The 21,338-nt window shown below is 35.6% G+C and overlaps 1 protein-coding gene across 1 annotated transcript in view; it reads right to left on the reverse strand.

Annotated features, from left to right (window-relative positions):
- Nucleotides 1-21,338, reverse strand: part of RP1 (RP1 axonemal microtubule associated) — a 330,542-nt gene that overhangs the window by 121,274 nt on the left and 187,930 nt on the right. The gene's annotated exons all lie outside the window — the stretch shown is intronic.

A 21,338-nucleotide genomic window follows, 5' to 3' on the forward strand; every position in this document is an offset into this window, starting at 1 on the left:
CATAATAGTTACCTTATAAATAATGCTCATACCCTTCTGACCTGGCTGTAATACCATCTTCCTTATACTATAATTCTCTGAATCCAAATTATCCTTTAACATTCAGCCAAAGACTTTGCTGTAAAACTGTGCATACCCTTTGATACTGTAATACCACAATTAGGTCAGTATCACAAAGAGATCAAAAAAGGGAGAAAGGACATACTTGTACAAAAATATTTACAGCAGCTCTTTTTGTGGTGGTGAAGAATTGAAAATTGAGAGGATACCCATCAATTGGGGAATGGCTGAACAAACTGCAATATATGATGGTGATGGAATACTATTATGCTAAAAGAAATGATGAGCAGGATGATTTCGGAAAAAAGCTAGAAAGACCTACATGAACTGAGGTAGAGTGGAAAAAACAGAATCAGGAGAACATTGTACACAGTAACAGCAATTTTGTATGATGATCAATTGTGAAAGACTGAGCTACTCCCAGCAATACAGTGATCCGGGACAATTCTGAAGGACTTATGACAAAAATAATGCTATCCACATCCAGAGAAAGAACTGCTAAAGTCAGAATGCAGATGAAATATACTACTTTTCACATTAGTTTATTTCCATTTTTATTTTGGTGTTTTGGTTTTATATGAGTATACTCTTACAACAATGACCAATATGGAAGTATATTTTGCATAATTCATGTATAATTCAGATCAAATTGTTTATCATCTCTGAGAGGGGAGAGGGAAGGAAGGGAAAGATGAGACAACACAATTTGGATCTTATAATTTTGAAAAAACATATATTGAAAATTATTATTACATGTAATTGGGAAAATGAAATATCTTTAAAAAGAAAAAAGAAAATGCAGAGTTTAAAGCCATGAGAGAATCCTGTGGAGCAAAGGCTTCTTGAAGACAATTCTATAGCTAGTCATTCCCCTTAGATTTTCTCTAGGTCGATGTCCTTGGAGACTTCAAGGGCCAAATTTGCTCACTTATAATTCAAGAGAAAGCTTTAAGATCTCTGCAGAGCTGACAATTTAATGATTTTTTAAAATAGTATATCAGATCATCCTTAAGGCACCATTCCTTATCACCAGCCCAAAATAAGTCTTTTACTTATTCTGAGTGAGTGGCTATTTTTAGAGTACACACATGTGTTTTATATAGGCTGCAGATAAGGAAAGAAATGGTCCATAAGAGGGGAATCAGAAAATGGATTAGAACATAATTGCATTATATTCAAACGTGTGTGTGTGTGTTTATATATTCAAAGAATTTGTAGAATCCCAAGAGATGGAAGGAATCTAAGAGGTCATCTACTCCGACCCATATAGAAATAGAAACCTCCTCCATAATATCCCTGACTAGTGGTCTCTAGTCTCTACTCGAAGACCCCTGTGTAGTGAGCCTCAGTATCACACGAGATAGCCCTTTTCCTTCTTGGACAGTCCAGCAACTTGCTCAGTTGCTAAGACAGTTTTCCCTTACATTATCCACCTTTACATTTTCCCAAGCCTTCTTTTCTGAAGATTAAACATCCATATTCTCATATGACATGGTTTCTAATACCCTCATTGTTTATGTATGTATGTATATGTGTGCATATATGTGAATATACATATATATTTGTGCATCTAGAAATAAAAACGCACATTTATCTATCTATGTGTTACCTATTCTCATTTGCCAGATTTAAGAACAGGGATGAGTAGCCCAAGGTGATCTCTATATCAGATCTGAAGGTCATTTACAAGGATGAAGAATTAGAGCTGAAAAATTCTCATGAAGCAAAACAGTTGAACAAAGTTCCTAGTAAATCTGAATTTTCAGGACTAGCAACAATTGTAGAAGAATGCAGGAAAGCCTGGGGCATGATGGAGCTTGACTATCATGTCATGAGATTCTTTCACTCCCCTGTAAAGGAATATTTGCTTATCCACAAACCCCCTAGGAAGTTTTCCCCTAACCTGTATAGATATGAAATATCAAAATAAATGTCTGAAAAAGATTAGGAAATATTCCCCTGAGAGTTTTAAGACTAGGCTAGACAACTATGGGATATTCCTTGCAGCATGGTAACCAGCTAATTTTGTGCCTGAGGCAAGAATATAAATTTGATCCCCTAGTCTAAAGCCATGGTATGCTTAGGAGGGAATTATTTATACACACGCACATATACACACAAAGAGATGTGTGTGTTTGTGTATAGATTTATGAGTGTGTGTATATATTTATATGTGACTACTAGCTTTGCACACCTAAGGAATTTTGCACACCTAAATACTTCACTTGCCCCATATTTGTTCTAGCTCTAATTTTCAGGACAATATTGACTTAAAGTTGGGCCGGAATGAGTCCAGATGGTAGGGGTAGATTAGAAGAAGTGAGAGAACTGGTCCTAGCATCAACAGATCATAGATCTAGCGCTGGAAGGGTCCTCAGAGACTATCTAGTCCTAATTCTTTCATTTGACAAACAAGAAAACTGAGGCTGGCAGAGTTTTATAAACTTGTCCAGGATCACTTAAGTCATAAGCAGGAGAGTTAGGATGTGATTCCAACTCCTCTGTCCCTTAGACAAGTGCCTTCTCCTTCGGACCACACCTTCCTTGGGGCAATGGTAGGATGTTGAACTGGAAGGAACTTCACACATTATCTAGTTCAATCCCCTTGTGTTACAGATGAGGAAACCAAGGTCTAAGGGAGCTGAATGACTTGACTCTTTTCCAGCGCATCACACGGGTGGAGGTGGGGAGAGAAGAAGAGTGCAGATGAGATCATCTCTGAGGTACTTTCAGTCCAAAGAACAATTTCATAACTGTGGGAATATCTTAAAGTGAAGCTAAATACATGAGTAAAAATGCTCTAGTTCCCCACCCCCACCTAGACAATGAGCAAGCCAACTGCACGGAGCAGCCGCCGCCATCTCTGTGCCTCATTCTGTCAATTTCCCACCATCACCACTTGTCAATTTCACACCAAGGAATAGCATAAACTGACAAAGTACAGAGATCTGCAGCGGCACAAATACATGCTCAGAATAGCAAGAAATTATTAATAGTGGCCTCTTTTGGGGAAAAAAAACCACAAAGTTAAATGATAGCTCACTGTCTCATGATAATTTTTTATTAATATTCTCTTCTCCCACTGAAGAAGTTGTACTTTGCACTTCTCTAGCATCTTTTTTGAATCTCAATCCTTTCTAACATGTTCCTAAATATATGTAATAAGTTAAAAAAAACTTTTATCTTCCATCTTAAGATGAACATTCTATATTGGTTCCAAGGTAGAAGTGTGGTAAAGGCTAGGTAATAAGGGGTAAGTTGCTTACCTAAAGTCACAGAGCTAGGAAGTGTCTAGGAAGAGGCCAGATTTGGACCCAGGATCTTCTGTCTCCAAGCTTTGCTTTCTATCCACTAATCTACCTGCCACTAATCTACCTACCCTGTAATAAATTCTTCAACATATTACAATGCCCTGAAATATATTACCCATTTCCCAGAAGTAGAGACTGAAGGTTTTTTATAATTTTATTTTATAATTTCATATTTTTATAATTTATATATTATATATAATTTGTTTTATAATTTTATAGTTTTTATAATACTGTAAGGAAATTATGAATTTATGAATTATTTGTATTTTAAAAATTATTTGAATATAAACATGTCTTTTCATTTCCTCCTCTTCTTTCCTTTCTTTTCTCCTTTTATTAAAATTTTGTTGAGTGATATAATTAAAGGCACTGTTCAACATACAGCGGAAGATACAAAAAAATTAATCTTTGCTACTAGAAAAACAAAAATATCACATTTCCCTAAATAGGAAAATATGACATGTATGCAAAATAGTATGCCTCACCTTCAATGAGACTCATGCAAACAAAATCTTACAGGCATTCAAGTAAGAGAATATTTCCCATTTGGATGATAGGAGAGTGTCATGGAAAAGGGATCATTTGTGCTGATTTAGAATGATGGATAAGATTGCTATAACATTACTTAGCATTGGAAATCATGAGGCATCACGGTTCTCCTTACTTCTTCCATGCAGAATGGAGCCCAGTGGAGAGCTCTCTGACTATGCCTAAGAGCAGAACTTTTTTTCTTCTAGATCTACTACATTCAAACAAAATAGGTGAGCTTTTTCCTACCAGAACTTCAAGGGTTCTATGACTCTACTTGCCTCATTCAGCTAGGAGCAATGTAAGTGAGCCTTGCATTCAGGTTTTTTAATTCTACTTTGGAGAGTTATAGAGTCATTCATAAAACAAAACCTTAGCTTGAAAATCACCCCTCTCCCAAGCTATCTAACATCCTAGCCCCAAACTGAAGGGTCTAGTAACATTAGTTTGTGAAATAAGAAATATTTTCAAAGCCATTCCCTCCCATGAATACTCCACAATACACAGAAAGTGATTTATTTAACTGAATTTATTTAAATGAATTAAACTTATGGAAGAAATACCATAGGAACTGTGAAAGAGAAGCATAAATAAGTCTCACAGAAAATGAAAGGGGGAAAAAAAGAAGAGAAAGGAGTCACCTCTCAGCCTCTGGCATTCTTTTCTCAGGGGACAAAATCCACTACAGCTCAAGTATTTCTTCAACTCTGGGTCTTGCCTTCCAGTCTGTTTATGATGGATGGCCACTCCAGGGGAAACTCATAGCTCTTGACCTCATTTTACCTCATTTGGGAAGGGAGGAGTAGAGGGTCAGCTAGCTACAATTCCCAAAACATCCAGATGGCATTTGAATGATTTGTCTTAGTGAGGCCCCCAATCCTTGCATTCAAATAAACAGATACAAAGAGGATATTTCAAGTAGAATGAACATCATGAGCAAAGGTGTAATAGCAGAATGCATACTCTGTTTGGGGAAAGCCAACATTGACTAAAGTGTAGGGTTTACCTAAGGAAGAACTAGGAGCCAAAACTAGGAAAGTAGATGGAGGCCAAGTTTTAGGAGATTTTAGTATATTTAGTTTTGAAATTACCATCCCAAATAATTATTGGGAAATATATTGGAATAGGGAACAAAAGTACCATTCCAGATTGTAAATAAGTATGCTAGAGGCAAACTGTGGAGTTGAAAGATTAATTCATTCAGTAGTAATTTTCAAAGCACTTATGATGTATTTATAATGGTTAACTAGTATTTATATAGTGTTTTAAAGTTTGTAAAGCTATGTTTCCTCTTAAAAGAGATAAGTGGTACAAGTGCTAATATCCCCATTCTACAGATAAACAATAGCAATAATAATAGTTAGCATTCATATAGAAAGCACTTTCCATGTGACAATCCTGTGAGATGGGTGCATTGGTATTCACATTATATAAGAGTAGACTGAGGCTGAGAGAGGGGAAATGACTTGCCCAGGGTTACACAAGTAATAACTCTAGAGTAGAATTTGAATTTCTGACTCCAAGTCTAACACTATTCACTGTGCCAAATAATTGACCAAAAAAAACTGAATTGATGTCTTTGATCTCTATCTAGATCTTCCCGTAATATTCCTCATTTTCTCTGGCATTTCTGCTTACTGTCCTAGTGAAAAGGGAAAGGTCATATATCCCCAGGAAGTCACAGAAAGATCCCAAGGATTTTCCCCCAGCTAGCCCTACCCCAAGAATAAAACTTTTCTATGCCTCATTTCCTCAGCTCTGAAATAACAAACGTTATAGTATCTTCTTAATAGAAAGGCACATGAATAATCAGAAGCACTTAAACAGGGCACTTTGCAAATAAAAAATATCAGATAAACACACCAAAGAACCAAACAGCAGCCAGCAGCTGGGGATCATTTGTTAGGTCATTAAATCATATGGCCATTCTGTCTTCCAAATCAGATAGCTTGGTGTTTAACCATGTAAAACTGATCACACTGCAGTGAGTTACAAAATATAATTTATTTGCATTTACATTTTCTATTTCCTCCATCTTTTTGTCCCTCTTTTCAGCATTGCCTGAAGGAGGACCTTTGTCTCTAATAACTTGTTCCCTGTGAAACTCATGTCAAAGACATTTCCTGAATCAGGAGTAATGGATGCTGACACAGTGAGGCAAGAGGCTCTGCCTGTCTTAAGGCAAGAAAGCGTAACTTTAAAAGTCTGCTCAATTTCAGCTTATTTGCACTCTCCTAAGCCAAATGGAATAGTAAAATCATGTTATCTTATGTGAATATGAAGGGCCTATTTTGATCTTTTTTTTTATAGTTGTATAATTAAAATCATGTAGCCCCATTACAGAGAGTAGGCATGACAATAAAACAAACTTGGAAACACACTCATGATCCTAGACACCTCGAGTTTGAAAGCAAGCAAACTAAAAAGGGCAGGGACCAATGAGAACCCTAAGCAAATATTACACAAAAGTCTTTACTTAAATTCATAAGGCTGGTTACATGTTTCTCTAAATCAAATTTAAAATGCTAAAAAATCATGAGGGCAAATTGTGGAAATTAAAGAGTGTATACACCTGTGCATATAATAAGAATTGGAAGGGGGGGAAATACCAAGGATTTTTTTAAGTCTTCAGGTATAGAATTAAAATAAAACCAGAAGGCCGTGGGTGTTCAACTGAAGAAAAATGGGCCACGTACAAATGTATGTAGCATCTGTGATGGACAAAAGCATTCTTTTCCGGTAGTTTAGCATTGTATTTTAGCTGTACTTTTTTTGGCTCAGAAAGGGAACTATCACTTGGTGGTCTTTCTCCTTGTCCTAATTCAGTTTCTCTTGGAATTTCTTTTTTTCCCCTAAGGAGCTGCAAAGAGAATGACAGAAATTCTCTTTTGCTTTTCACCTTTGTGATTTCTACACCTGAGCATTTTCTGCTGACCAGACCTCCGTGCTAATTATCCACAAAGTGCCCTGTCATGCACTGCTTGGCTAGGCCATGTGAGTGATGGGGGATGGCCAGCAACAATGAACAGCTCCGCTACGTTCCTGGCGAAGGCATCTGGCCTCATTTCCCCACGGAGCCTCCTGCTGGATTCACATCAGTCCTCTACTTGGGGCCTTTCACACACAGAGGTAAGATTCTGGTACAACAGCAACAAGAGGAGGGGACAGAGCCTGGATTATTGGCTGGGAACCAGTGACACCTGTGTTCTGTTCCAGGCTCCAACATGAACTTGATGCTTAACTTCAGGACTATTATAGGGGATTTGGAAGGAAAGTAACCAGCCCCATCTTCCTAAGGTAAGATAGAAGGAAATCCTCCACTTCACTTCACTCAGCTGCCAGAGAGACTTATCTAAAGTCCAAGACCAACCATGTCTTTTCTTTCCCCAATACTCTATAAATTCCAAGGGTTCCCTATTTATCAACTATAAAATCATCTCTTTGGCATTTTAAGCTTTTCACAACATGACCCCTTCCTACCTTTCCAGTCTTGTATACTTTATTTCCTTCCACACATTCTATAATCCAGCCTCACTGCTACTCAATATATGGGACATTTCATGCCCAGTCTCTATAGCTTTGCCCTGGTTGTCTCTCCTCCTTCTCCCAGCCTCCCCATCTTTTCTCTTGTTTCATTCAAAACAGCTTCAATCTCACCATTTGCAGAAGGTCTTTCTGGCCAGTCCATACTATTCCATCCCACCTTTACCTCTCTCCTCTGGGACTATCTTGTATTTACACTGTAAATATATTAAATAGGCAGCTAGATGGTACAACTTATAAATGCTCCCTGCATAATAATAATAATAGCTAGAATTTATATAGTGATTTAAAGTATACAAAAGAGCTTAATAAATATTATCTCTTTTTATCCTCACCATAGTCCTGGGAGGTAGGTGCTCTAATAATCCCTGTTTTACAGAAGAGGAAGCTGAAATAAAAAGAAGTCAACATAGTCTGCCCATATGTACTTAGTATATACCTAGTATGTGCCAAGCAGGGCAGCTAGGTGGGGAAGTGAATAGTGCTGGGACTGGATTCCAGAAGACTCATCTTCCTGAGTTTAAATATTGCCTCAGATACTTATTAGCCATTTGACCATGAGCAAGTCACATAACCCTCTTTGCCTCTGATTCCTCTTCTATAAAATGAGTTGGAGAAGGAAATGGCAAACCACTCCAGTATCCTTACCAAAAAAAAAAAAATCAAATGGACCCACAGAGACAGATATGACAGACTGAACAAACGTTCTAAGAACTGTTTTGAGAGCAGAAGGCACTGTGGTAAGCACTAGTGACTTCCCCTAGGTCCTACAGCCAGTTGATGTCTGAAGTCAGGTCTTTCTGATCTGAAGTCCAGGATTCAATCCGCTGTGCCCCCTATCTGGCTCTATGCATGCCTATGTTCCTAGTAATTTACATGTTTCTTCTCTTCCTCAGGTGAATGTGAGCTCTTTGGGAACAAAAGGAGAATTTGGCCTTTCTTTGCATCCTCAGATATTAGCAGCGTGCCTGGCACATCATAATCATCAATTAATTGTTGACTTCACCATCTATCATGTTTATAGTACCATGTGAATAAAAATCACATTCTCCTTTAAGTCTTATGTTCTCTCTATCAGAAGTATATGCATTCATGTGCACTCAACAGAAAAAGGAGAAAAAACAAGGGAAAATGAAAAATGACCAGATTTTTAAAAGAAAATAAATTTATCTTACCACCATATTCATCCAAAGTCTCAGGGTATTATTGGGATATACATTATTATAGTTAAAATGACTGGCATGATCAATGAATATGTATGTGTAAGACAATGGGATAAAAAGATGAATAAAACTTCTTAGGAGGTTATAGCCTAGCTAAAGAAAGAGACACATATGATGAAATTTCAGATACCCAGAATCTTTAGGGAGTGAATCATTCTACATAGACCAATTTCCTACCTACACCAGGGTTTAGTATTTTTAAACCCCCAAAACCTGTTTGGTTTTTATTTAGGATGGAAGTATTTCTATATAAGATTTTAATTCTTCCTTCTTAAGATATAAAGAATACACCTTACTACTTTTTTGATAGCTCAGTTACAGAATTATTGAATTTTTCAGTCAAGAGACCTCAGAGTCCCAATACTATAAAATATCTGACAGGTGATGGTCTTCCAGTCTCGACTTACAAACTTTTATTTTGTTTTGCTTTGTTTTTTAAGCCCTTAACTTCTGTGTATTGGTTCTAAGGCGGAAGAGTGGTAAGGGTGGGCATTGGGAGTCAAGTGACTTGCCCAGGGTCACACAGCTGGGAAGTGTCTGAGGCCAGATTTGAACCTAGGGCCTCCCGTCTCTAGGCCTGACTCTCAATCCACTGAGCTACCCAGCTGCCCCTTTACAAACTTTTATGAGCAGAAACCGAATTCCTCTCAAGGATCAGGTATCTCTTTATATTCAATACTCTAAGCCAGTGATTCCCAAAGTGGGTGCTACCACCCCCTGGAGGGTGCTGCAGCAATCCAGGGAAGTGGTGATGGAAACAGGTTCATTTATCTTTCCTATTAATTGCTATTAAACTTAGCAATTAATTGCTAAAAAAATATAAAAATTGCTAAAATTAATTAGCTAGGGGGCTAAGTAATATTTTTTTCTGGAAAGGGGGCGGTAGGCCAAAAAAGTTTGGGAACCACTGCTCTAAGCTAAACACACTCACTTCTTTCAACCAATCCTCATATCATATGAACTCAAGTCCCTTCTCTATGCAGATTGCTTTTCTGAGCACACTTTGAGTATGCCAATGTCCTTCTAAAAAACATGGTTCCCAGAACTCAATAAATGAGGTTTAATGAAGGTGTTCAGGAAAGACTAGTACATTTTGTGTGAGGGCTTCAAGGCTGCTCATCCTCCTTTGGAATTCACTGGCCACTCAGCTTTCACCTGTGGCTCCAAGAAGCTATAACATGCACAGTGGCCATGGTCTGGTAAAAGCATCTTGGCAGAAAGGCTAAAACAATTTTAGGGTATTCAATGGGCTTCAAACCTGTAAGTGTGACAGAGGTGGTGTCTTCCCCAGGCATGAAGGCAGTAGAAGTCATAGCTATGGATTACTTAGAGCTTGATTAGATACAAAAAAAAGCAAAGGGTAAAAGAATATAACAGGATAATGTGAGAAAGATTCATTGAACCCAAAGAACTAAGTAATAGAATCTTTTTCCATTCTTATATTTTGCTTTTAAGAGCCACTAGGTGACACAGTAGATAAACTGCCAAGAAAAACTCGTCTTCTTAGTTCAAATCTGACCTCAGACACCTAATAACTCTGTGACCCTGGGCAAGTCATTGAACTCTATTTGCCTCATTCTTGTAAGGGGTGAAAAGGGATTTTGTGGGTTCAATATATTAAAAGGTAGTTGCCAGGGGAAATTTCCCCAATTAATATCTGTAAATTGAGCTGGAGAAGAAAAGGGCAAACTATTCAAGCCAAGAAAATCCTAAATATAATCAAAAAGCATCAGACACAATTAAAATGAGTCAATAAGAACAACAAATTTAGCCGTGTTTCTAATACCCACTGTAACTCAGATTTTAATGTATTTTTGATAGTTCCTCTTCTATTTTTTACAATGGGTCTCCCTGTTTTATCCAGGCTGGCAGTGCCATTCATGAGTTAAACCCTATAACTGATTGAAGCAGAAGCTTTGACCTACTTCATTTCTGACCTGGCCAAATTAAATCTTCCTTATGCAGAATGATGTGCCTCTTTTCTCCCTGCCACAACCAAAAGGCTCACCATAGTAGTGTTGGAGTTATTGTTACTCAAAAGCCCTCAGCCTATTGAACTCAGATATTCCAAATTCAAACATTATACTACCCTTAGATTCCTTAGTAACAAGGTCAGCAAACATGCCCTACTATAGACAGCATATTCCAGGTTTTCTATCCATTCCAAATCCTCCTTCACTGTCTTTTCAAAGAGCAGTCTTGTATAACAAAGTGTTTTAGAAGAGGAGAGAACATAGTTCATCAAAATAGCCAAGATATCAAAACCGTTTTATATTATAAGCAACATTTCACAGCATAAGTTCCTACTTCTACAAAAAAACAAGAGGAAATATCTTCAATATGAGGTTCATAATGTAAAGGTGAGACTGAATCTTCTAAACAGGAAATAGTTGGATATTGAGAACTGAGATGGTAGAGGAAAGGACTTTCTACTCTCCCAATCTATACACATATACAAAATAAAATAAAATAAAATAAATCACCTCAAAACAAAGGAAAGCAGGAGGAACACATCTCATTTGGGTAAGAAGAGATAGTAGGCCAAGTAGTACAGCATCTGTGGGAACTAGCAGAATTCAGGCTAGCCCAAACTCTGGGACTCCTAAAGAGGCAAGAAAGCTGCAGAATGAGAACTAACCCAATCCAAGTCACTCAAAACAGGAATAGAAAGAAGAGAGGGCAGGGTCAGGGACTGGTCCAGCCTAAACCATTCAACATGGATAGTGAAATCAGAGAGGACAGGAAACTTCTCATTTGGCAGAAGAGCCCAGCCAATAAAGAAGCTGGGGAGGGGGGGGGGGGGATCGGCAAGCCTAAACTATTATATGTAAGCAACAAAGGCAAATACACCAGGAATCTATGCAAGCCAATGTTGTAGTAGAGTATCTGAGGTAATAGAGGCCAGAGCAGGGGACTAGTCCTGCCCAAGCCACTTAGCAGGGGCCAGGAATTAAAAGAGTAGGGACTAGCCCCAATGCACAATGCAAAAGGGGAACTGGTAATGCAGGGTGCTGAATCTGGCTGGCCAAAATAGCTACAAGTTTCCCCAAAGGAAGCCATCAGGGTCAGTTCCTCAACAGATACACTGTGGAGAAACAAATGCATCTGGGCTTACCCCAAGTATGAGAGGAGTTCTCTGCAAGCTAGGAGAAGTACCCTTTCTATACTAGGAATAGAAAAGAGCATCACTAGATAAATAAGGAGAGAACAACTAGAATGAATTTAAAAATGAGCAAAAAACAAACAAACAAAAAAAAACCTCAGAAAGTTATTTTAGTGACAGAGAAGGCTAAAATATGAATGCCAAAAAAGAAACATGTAAAGCCTCAAAGGAAAATGAGAAAGGATATCATGCCCCAAAGAACCCCAAGATGAATTTGAAAAGAAATTTTAAAAAATAAATAAATAAAAGAGAATTGACAGGAAAACTTGACTAGGAAAAATTCACTGACGAAATCAATACCCCCCCAAAATAAAACAGGTGAACAGAAAATGGAAGCTCAATAATACACTGAAGAAAATAATACCCTAAGAAACAGAATGGAGAAAATGGTAAAGGAAGAAAAAAACAATGAAGAAAACAAATCTTTAAAGAATAGGATATGCTAAATGGAAAAGGGAACAACTTTAAAAACAACTTCCTAAAAATAAGAATTAGACAAATAGAAGCTAATGAATCCATAAGGCATCAGGAAATAGTAAGATAAAATAAAAATAAAAAAGAAAATAGAAGGAAATCTAAAATACTTAACTGGCAAAATGATAAATCTAGAAAAATAGATACAGGAGAAGTAATGTAATAATTGCTGGAATACCTAAAAGTCACAATCAGAAGAAGAGCCTAAGCACCATATTGCAAGAAATCATCAGGGAAAATCATGAGGGGAAAAAATCTCAAACAGGAGGGGAAAAACAGAGTCTGAGAGAATCCATTGATCACCTCCTGAAATAATAGGATATTCTTGATGGTTGTTGTTGGTAAGGGAAAGATATCAAGGTTTAGCTGGTTCCTTGGAAACCCACAAAGAAGGGACTTCTCCTAGTGACCGATGTGCTCAGACTAACAGAGTTCAAAACAGGACAGGGGTTTTATTTTAAACGATGGTTTGATGGAGGGGAGGATTAAAGAATTAGATTTCCCTAACTCTAAGAGGTCTAGCTAAATTCCCACCTTCTACAACCCCCTCATAGAGGCCTTTTAGTTTTCTTCCAAGCTCCTTAAATTCCTATTCTTTCTGTCTAAATTCCCCAGCTATCTGACTAGCTGATACTATTTAATCCTCCCAATTACTTTAGGTAACAAATACAATTCTTCAGAGTAGTTAGGTTGAACCCTTTTTGGTAGGGTTCAACCCTAGCAGGGTTAGGCCTAAGATGGCTTTAGGCCTTTCCATCATAGAATGGTACTGACTTGCTGGCACAGATCTTCAAATCAACTGGGAACACTCTCTCAGAAGGCAAGAAACAATTTTGAATATAGATTACTGAAGGATTTCTCCAAGCAGGATCACCAAACTGGGTAGCTTCGGCTTCAGGGGATAGGAACAAACCAAACCTCTTCAGCTCACAGAGAAAGAGAGCAAGAAGTTTTAACTTCAAGCCATTTCCCCAATTGGAAGTCCCAAAAGCCCCCAGCAGCTCCTGGTGTCCACCTTTATTTGTTCCCTGCATTCTAGAATTCACATCACCAGTTCCCCAGCATGGAGTATGATCCAGCACACTTCTCTCTTTGCAAACTCTGACCTGTTTGCAACCCATTTCTGTTCTTCCCTCATTATACTCCTGAGAGAGAATTCCAAAATAAAATAGACCAAGACTATTATAACCAAATCCCAGAACTCTCAGGCCAAGGGGAAAGTACTATAAGCATCCAGAAGAAAACTATTCAAATACAATGAAGACACAGACAGAATTATAAAGGACCTAGATGCTTCCACATTAAAGGACCAGAAAGTATGTGGATATTCTGAAAGGCAAAAGATCTGGGAAAACAATCAAGAATTACTACCCAGGAAAACTGAACATAATTCTCTAGGGAGAAAAACGGATGTTTAATTAAGTAAAGAAATTTAGACTTCCCTGACCAAAATACCAGAAATAAAAAGAAAAATTTGATGAGCAAATTTACCACTCAAACAAAGCATAAGAATCTAAAGCAAATTTTAGGTTGAACTGAGTATATCTATGCCTGGGAAGATGATAACTGAAATAATTAAGATACCTATGATATTTGAGATACTTAAAGTACTTAAAGTATGTGTGAACCCAAAGTACTTAAGATATTTAAGGGCTTTATAGTTTTTTTAGAGTAACAAAAAGATTATATGTAGAAAGAAGGAAGATGAGGGGCTGGTATTTTTAAAAAATCAAGGGATGGGAAAGAGGACTAAATGATGAGAAGAGAAAAGGAGAGATACAAGGAGTAAACTAATTCTCATTAACAGATTAAAAAGGCAAATATAGTGGAAGAAAAGATGTGGGTGGGGACTTTACTCTCATTGAAATTAGCTAAAAGTGAGAATAACAATCACACTCAATCAAAAAAAGAAACCTAATTTACCCTATAGGGAAGTAGAGAAGTAGGGAGAATAAGAGAATGGGAGATGAACAAAAAGAAAGATAAATTAGGGGATAAATTAGCCAGTCATCAAAAACAAAATATGGGTAGACAAGGTAACTTTAAAAGGCGAGAGAGAAGAGTAATTGGGGAAAACTAGATGGAGGGAAACATAACTAGCTGTGAATGTGAATGAGATGAATTCCCTTATAAAAAAGGAAATGACACATAGTCAATTAAATGCCAGAATACCACAATATGATATCTACAAGAAGCACATTTAAAGCAGAAAGACACACAGAGTTAAAATAGGGGTTTGAGCAGTACCTACTATGCCTACTAAAGTAAAAAGTAGATGGGTAGCAGCCTGATCTCAGACAAAGAAAAGGGAAAAATGAATCTAATTAAGACATAAAGATGACAATTACATCATGATAAAAGGTACCATAGCAAATGAAAAAAAAATATATCAATACTAAGCATTTATTTACCAAATGGTATAGCATCCAGATTCCAAAAGGAAAAGTTACATGAGTTACTGGGAAATACATAGTAAAATGTTACTAGTGGGGGAACCTCAAACTTCCCTTCTCAGAAGTAGATAAGGCAACCAAAAAAAGGAAACAAGAAAGAAGGTAAAGAAGGTAAATAGAACTTAAGAAAAGTTTGATGTGATAGACCTCTGTAGAAAATTAAATGGGAATGTAAAGGAATACACATGGCACCTTCACAAAAAATGACCATATAATAGGGCAAAAAAAAATCTCGCATATGTTTAAAAAAAGCAGAAATATTAAATGCATCCTTTACAGACTATAATGCAGTAAAATTATATTCAACAAAGGGAATCAGAAAGAAAGACAGCAAATGAATTGTAAACTAAATAAATTTATCCTGAAGAATGAATAGGTCAAAGAACAAATCACAGAAAAAATCAATAATTTCATTAAAGCAAATGACAATAAGGAAACAACAGAGCAAAATTTATGGATACAGCCAAAACTATATTTAAGGGAAAATCTCTGTCTCTATAATAGAGAATAGAGAATTGATGAATGAATTGGGCATGCAATTAAAAAAAAAGAATAAGGAAAATAACAAATTTAAAATTCCCATTAAACACCAATTAGAAATCCTGGAAATCCAGGGGGAGATTAATAAAACTGAAAGTAAGAAAATCATTGAAGTAATAAATAAGGCAAGAAATTTATTTTATGAAAGAATAAATAAAATAGGTGAACTATTAATTAACTTTATTAAGAAAAAAGAAAGGTGAAAACCAAACAAAAATGAAAAAGGTAATATCAAACCAATGATGAAGAAATTAAAGCAGTTTTTGAAAGCTATTTTGCCCAACCATATGTGAATAAATCTGATAATCTTAGTGAAATAAATGAATACTTACAAAAATTTGAACTACCTAGATTAGAAATAGAGGAAATGGAATATATGAACAAGGCCATCACAGAAAAAAAAATTGAATAAACCATCAAAGGACACCCTATGAAAAAAAAGGTCTTATGGCCAGATGGATTCACAAGTGAATTCCAGCAAACATTTAAAAAAAATAATTTCAATATTTTATATATTATTTGAAAAAATAGGGAAAGACTGAATCCTTCTAAATTCTTTTTATGACACTAATATAGTAATGATACCGAAACCAAGAAGAGCTAAAACAGAAAAAGAAAACTATAGATCAAGCTCATTAATGACATTGAGGTAATAATTTTTAATAAAATACTAGCAAGGAGATTATAGCATTATATCAAAAGAAACATACACTATGATCAGTTGAGTCTTACACCAGGAATGAAGAGATGGTTCAATATAAGGAAAACCATCAGTATAATTGTTCATATCAATAATAAACCAACAGAAAACATAATTATTTCAAAAGATGCAGAAAAAGCATTTAACAAAATATAACACCCATTCCTCATAAGAACACTAGAAAACACTTGAATAAATGGAACCTTCTTTAAAGTGATAAATGGTATTTCTCTAAAACCATCAGTAATATCTATAATGAAGATAAATAAAACCCTTCCCAATAAGATAAGGAGTAAAATAAGAATGCACATTATCTTCACTGTTATTTAACATTGTACTAGAAAAGCTTTCTATAACAATAAGAGCAGAAAAAGAAATTAAAGGAATTAGAAAAGGCAATGAAGACACAAAGTTAAAACTCTTTGAAGATGATATGACTATATTCATAGAAAATCCCAGAGAATCAGCCAAAAAACTAATAGAAATAATTGACAACTGTAGCAAAGTCATAGGACACAAAATAAACTCACATATATCATCAACATTTCTATTTATCACTAACAAAGTCCAACAGAAAGAGATAAGAAAGGAAATTTCATTCAGAATAACTTAAGATAATATAAAATACTTGGAGATACATCTACCAAACAAACCCAGCAACTATATGAGCACAGTTACAAAATACTCTTCATACAAATAAAATAGGACCTAAACAACTGGAAAAACATTAATTGCTCATAAATAAGTCAAACCAATAAAATAAAAATGGCAATCCTACCTACATTCATTTACCTATTCAGAGCCATGACAATAAAACTATTATCAAAACTGGATCAAAAATTATTTCACAGAACCAGAAAAAATAACAGTTCATCAGGAAGAACAAAAGACGCAGAATATCAAGGAAATCAATGAAAAATAATTTAAAGGATGAAATTCTGGCCATTCCTGTTCTCAAACTATACTATTGAGTGGTAATCATTAAAACAGTCTGGTAATGGCTAAGAAAAAGAACAGTGAGTTAATGGAATAGATTAATCAACACATGGCAATTAATATCCATAGCAACATAGTGTTCGATAAACCCAAAGATCCAATCTTTGGGGGAAAGAACTAGATAAGTTAATGACTCCATAAACAAATTAGGGGGACACTTAAAAGTTTACCTTAGATTTATGGATAAGGTAATAATTTATGACCAAAAAAGACATAGAAAACATCACAAAAAATGAAATAAATAATTTTGATCACATTAAATTTAAAAGGTTTTGTACAAACGAAAGCAATGCAACCAAGATAAGAAGGGAAACACTAAATTTGAAAAAAAAATTATTTCGAGCATCTCTGACAAAAACCTCATTTCTCAAAGATATAGGGAACCGGGTAAAATTTAAACAAATACAAAGCATTTCCCAATCAAAAAAAATGGTCAAAAGATATGAACAGGTAGTATTCAGAGGAAGAAATTAAAGTTATACATAGTCATCTGAGAAAACTCCCCAAATAACTACTGATTAGAGAAATTCAAACTAAAGCAACTATGAGATACTATCTGATACCTATCAGATTGGCTAAGATGACCAAAAAGGAAAATGATAAATATTGGAAGAAATGTGGGAAAACTGGTACATTAAAACATTGTAGGTAGAACTGTAAACTGACACAACCTTTCTGGAGAACAAAGGAATCAAGCTCAAAGGGCCATAAAACTATGCATACCCTTTGACCCAGCAAAACTACTACTAGGTTTGTATATCAAAGAGATCAGAGAGAAGGGGAAAAAACCTACCTGTACCAAAATATTTTTAGCAGCTCTTTTTAAAGTAGGAAAGAACTGGAAGCTGAAGGGCTATTCATCACTTGGGGAATGGCTAAAAAAGTTGTGGTATATGGTTGCAAAGGAATATTATTTTACTATAAGAATTGATAAACAGGACAAATTCAGAAAAACCTGGAAAGATATATATGAACTGATATAAAGAGAATAAGATGAACCAGGAAAAAAAAAATATATATATACATATACATATGTATATATAAATATATACAGAAACAGAAATATTATACAATGATCAACTGTGAAGGAATAAACCATTATCAGCAAAGCAAGTTTCCAAGATCACCAGCCACAAGGGACTCATGATGAAAATGTTATCCACAATCACAGAAGAAACTGTTGGAATCTGAATGCAAATCAAAGCATGCCATCTTCCACTTTATTTCCTTCATAATATTTTTATCATATGAATGATATTTCTTCTATCATGATATGAGTAATATTGAAATATGTATAGCATTAAAGTACTGGCATAACTATTTACTGCCTCAGATGGAAGGTGGTAGGTAGAAGGGAGGAAAGGAGAAAATCGAAATCCTAAAATGTCAGAAAACAATTGTCAAAAATTGTTTATACATGTAATTGAAAAAAATAAACAATTTTTTAAAAGTGGGAGTAGATATTTCTACATCAACCATATACGAATCTTCTAAAGGTAGCACCAGGTGGGAAATCATTCAATAGGAGTAAAGGGAAGGAAATATAAGACAGGTGACTGGTGATGCCCAGAAGGGTACTGGCTATTTGTTGAACTCATGTTAACAATAGAGGTACACTGTCCAGTTAGAGTGTCTCACTGATTGTCATGGGACGGATAATACTGACAACAGGAAATATTATTAATGAATGTGCAGTACAGTTTTTAAAAAATTGAACAACTTACAGAGTATAGGTGGTATTTTCTTCATTATTGCCAATTTAAGACAAGGCCTTTAGGACAGAAGAGCATATTTTGTAAGTGGACAGATGTTTAAGAAAATGGTATCCAAGAACAGGATTTGGATTTCTCAACCTTGGTTGCTATTCAGTAATGATGAACTCTTGGCCATGAAGAGAATGCATATAATAAGTGCTAATATTTTTCTGCTGTGAACCTTGTAAATCTAATCAAAAGAAATTGCAAATGAAAAGTAAAGAAGGGAAAACTTGCTTTTATAAATGCAAAGCTAGATATTATATAAAGTAATTAAAATATAAAAAGAAGAAAATTCATAATTCACAAGAGTTAAAAATCAAGAGAGGAGCTAGTAATAAAATTCACATATTCTGCTGTCTAGACACAAAAAGCACCAAATATAGGCAACAAGCAAGGTGAATAGAAGTTTCTAATGCAAAAAGGAAGCAAAATTGGCTTCACAAGTATTACTCAGCCTTAGTGTACTAATTAAACAAGGTACGTATATAAAATGATTTGTAAACTTTAAGGTAGCATATAGATGTTAGTTGTTTTTGTTACTAATGGGAGCCTTCTATTATCCAAATATCTGCTAATGCTTTGTCTCTTTCAAAATCAGAAATGTTTTAAAAATGGGGACAATAGGGTAGCTTACTTAATAACAATTCTGTCCTTTAAAAAATAGAGGAGGCAATGAGTGAAACTAAATTCTGACCAACAGAAAGGAAATGTACGCTAAAGTAGCAATAAGTGGAAACATGTGGGAAATAACCATTCTCTCCTAGAATTCATGATAAAAAAAATGTCAAAAATCCAGAAATCATCAACGTGAGGTTCTGATTTGAGGGAAGTAATTTCAAAGAGTTCAGAAAAACAATAGGTAGGAATGCATGTACAAAAATGCCACAAGAAAGCCCTAAGAAATGAATTCTGAAAGTATAAAGAAACAATTACATTAAGACAGAAAAAAGTGGTAGTTGACTATAGAGATTGATGTAGATTTTGCTGTTTCTCAATTTTATTGATGGATTCGAGATTGGCTTAGGTAATACACTTACTAAACTTGCTGGTGATGTAAAATAAGAAGAAATTAATTACATCACATATAAGTCAAGATCCCAAAAGTCAATCTATAACACTGGGCCAATTACAAATTTAAACAGGATTTATGTAAAATCTTATACTTGGGTTTTTAAAGGAATCAACTTCCCAAATATAAGTTGGATGAATCATGGCTAGATCAAAGGTAATCCAGTTATTTTGGCAGAATGCAAACTCAATGTGAGCTAACCATGTGAAATGAAAACTAAGAAATCTGACATAAACTTAGCTTAGATTAGGAGAGGAATAGTACCCAAGGCTAGAAGGGTGATGGTCCCTTTGTATACTACTATACTGATCCCCAAACCTAAAGTCTTATATTCATTTCTAGGTAACACATTTTAGGAAGAGTATTAATAATTTGGAAAATAACTAGAGGAAGATAAGCAAGATGGTAAAAAGCAATGCACTCATGGTACATGAAGAATCCTATAAGGAAATAAAGATATTTAACTTAGGAAAAAAGAAAACTGGAGGGAAGGAGGAATGGATAGTTCTCTTCAAATATTTTAAGAGGGATAAGATTTGTTCTACTTGGCCCTAAAGAATCAGAATTAGGCTCAATGAAAAGAAAAAATTCCAAACAATCAAAACTATCTAAAGTGGGATAGGCCACCTCATAAAACAGTGATTTTCCTTCCTAGAGATCTTTGAGCATAGGATGGACATTATCATTTGTTGGGAATCTGATAGATCAGATTCATGGTCAAATATGAAGAGAACTAGAGGGTATCTGAGTTTGGAACTCAAAAGATCAAAAAATTGCAGAGTTTACAGTTGGAAGGGACCTCAGAAAACTTCTAATCAAACTCCTTCATTTTACAGATAAGGAAACTGAGGTCCAGGTAGGTCAAATGACTTCTCCCAAGTCACACAGACAGTGTCAGAGGTAGGCTTCAGACCCAGGTTCTCTGACTCCAAAATCAATGCTCTTTCCACTGTATCATGATGGTCTCTATTCCACTGATTCCACAGGTCTATAATCTTTTAAGTGTCTTTCAAATCTAGAATATATACTATCCTAAGCAAAATATTCACAGAAATTTCAAATATATATAGAATTTATCTTTTTTCTACTGGAAAATGCATTCTGAACTCCAATTCAGGATTCCATGAATATATCTTCCCCAACCTTCAAAATGAGGAGAGGGATTCCAATGGTGGAAGTTGTGGATCAGGCAAGGGGAGAAAAGAGGAGCTCAGAACTCCCTTTCAGGAAATAGGAATACTAGCTTTGAGGATGGAGGTAGCTCAATATTGAGAAAATTCTCCTGAACACCAGTGATTTAACTCTTTTGACACAAGAAAAATGAACTCTGCTAGTTATTCCCTCAGTGTCATCAGAGTATAGTCAGACCATGCCAGAGCCTGATAGTGTCTCATTACATAATTTCAGAATTAGCTCAACCTTAGGGGAAGTTGTAATGTTTATGGATTGAAGAAATATTCAAGAGAGATGGTGAGGTTGAAATAGCACCTGGCTTAGAACTAGAGTAAGGAATAGGAAGCC

Source organism: Gracilinanus agilis, chromosome 1 (genome assembly GCF_016433145.1).
Source record: "Gracilinanus agilis isolate LMUSP501 chromosome 1, AgileGrace, whole genome shotgun sequence".
NCBI classification, from domain to species: domain Eukaryota; kingdom Metazoa; phylum Chordata; class Mammalia; order Didelphimorphia; family Didelphidae; genus Gracilinanus; species Gracilinanus agilis.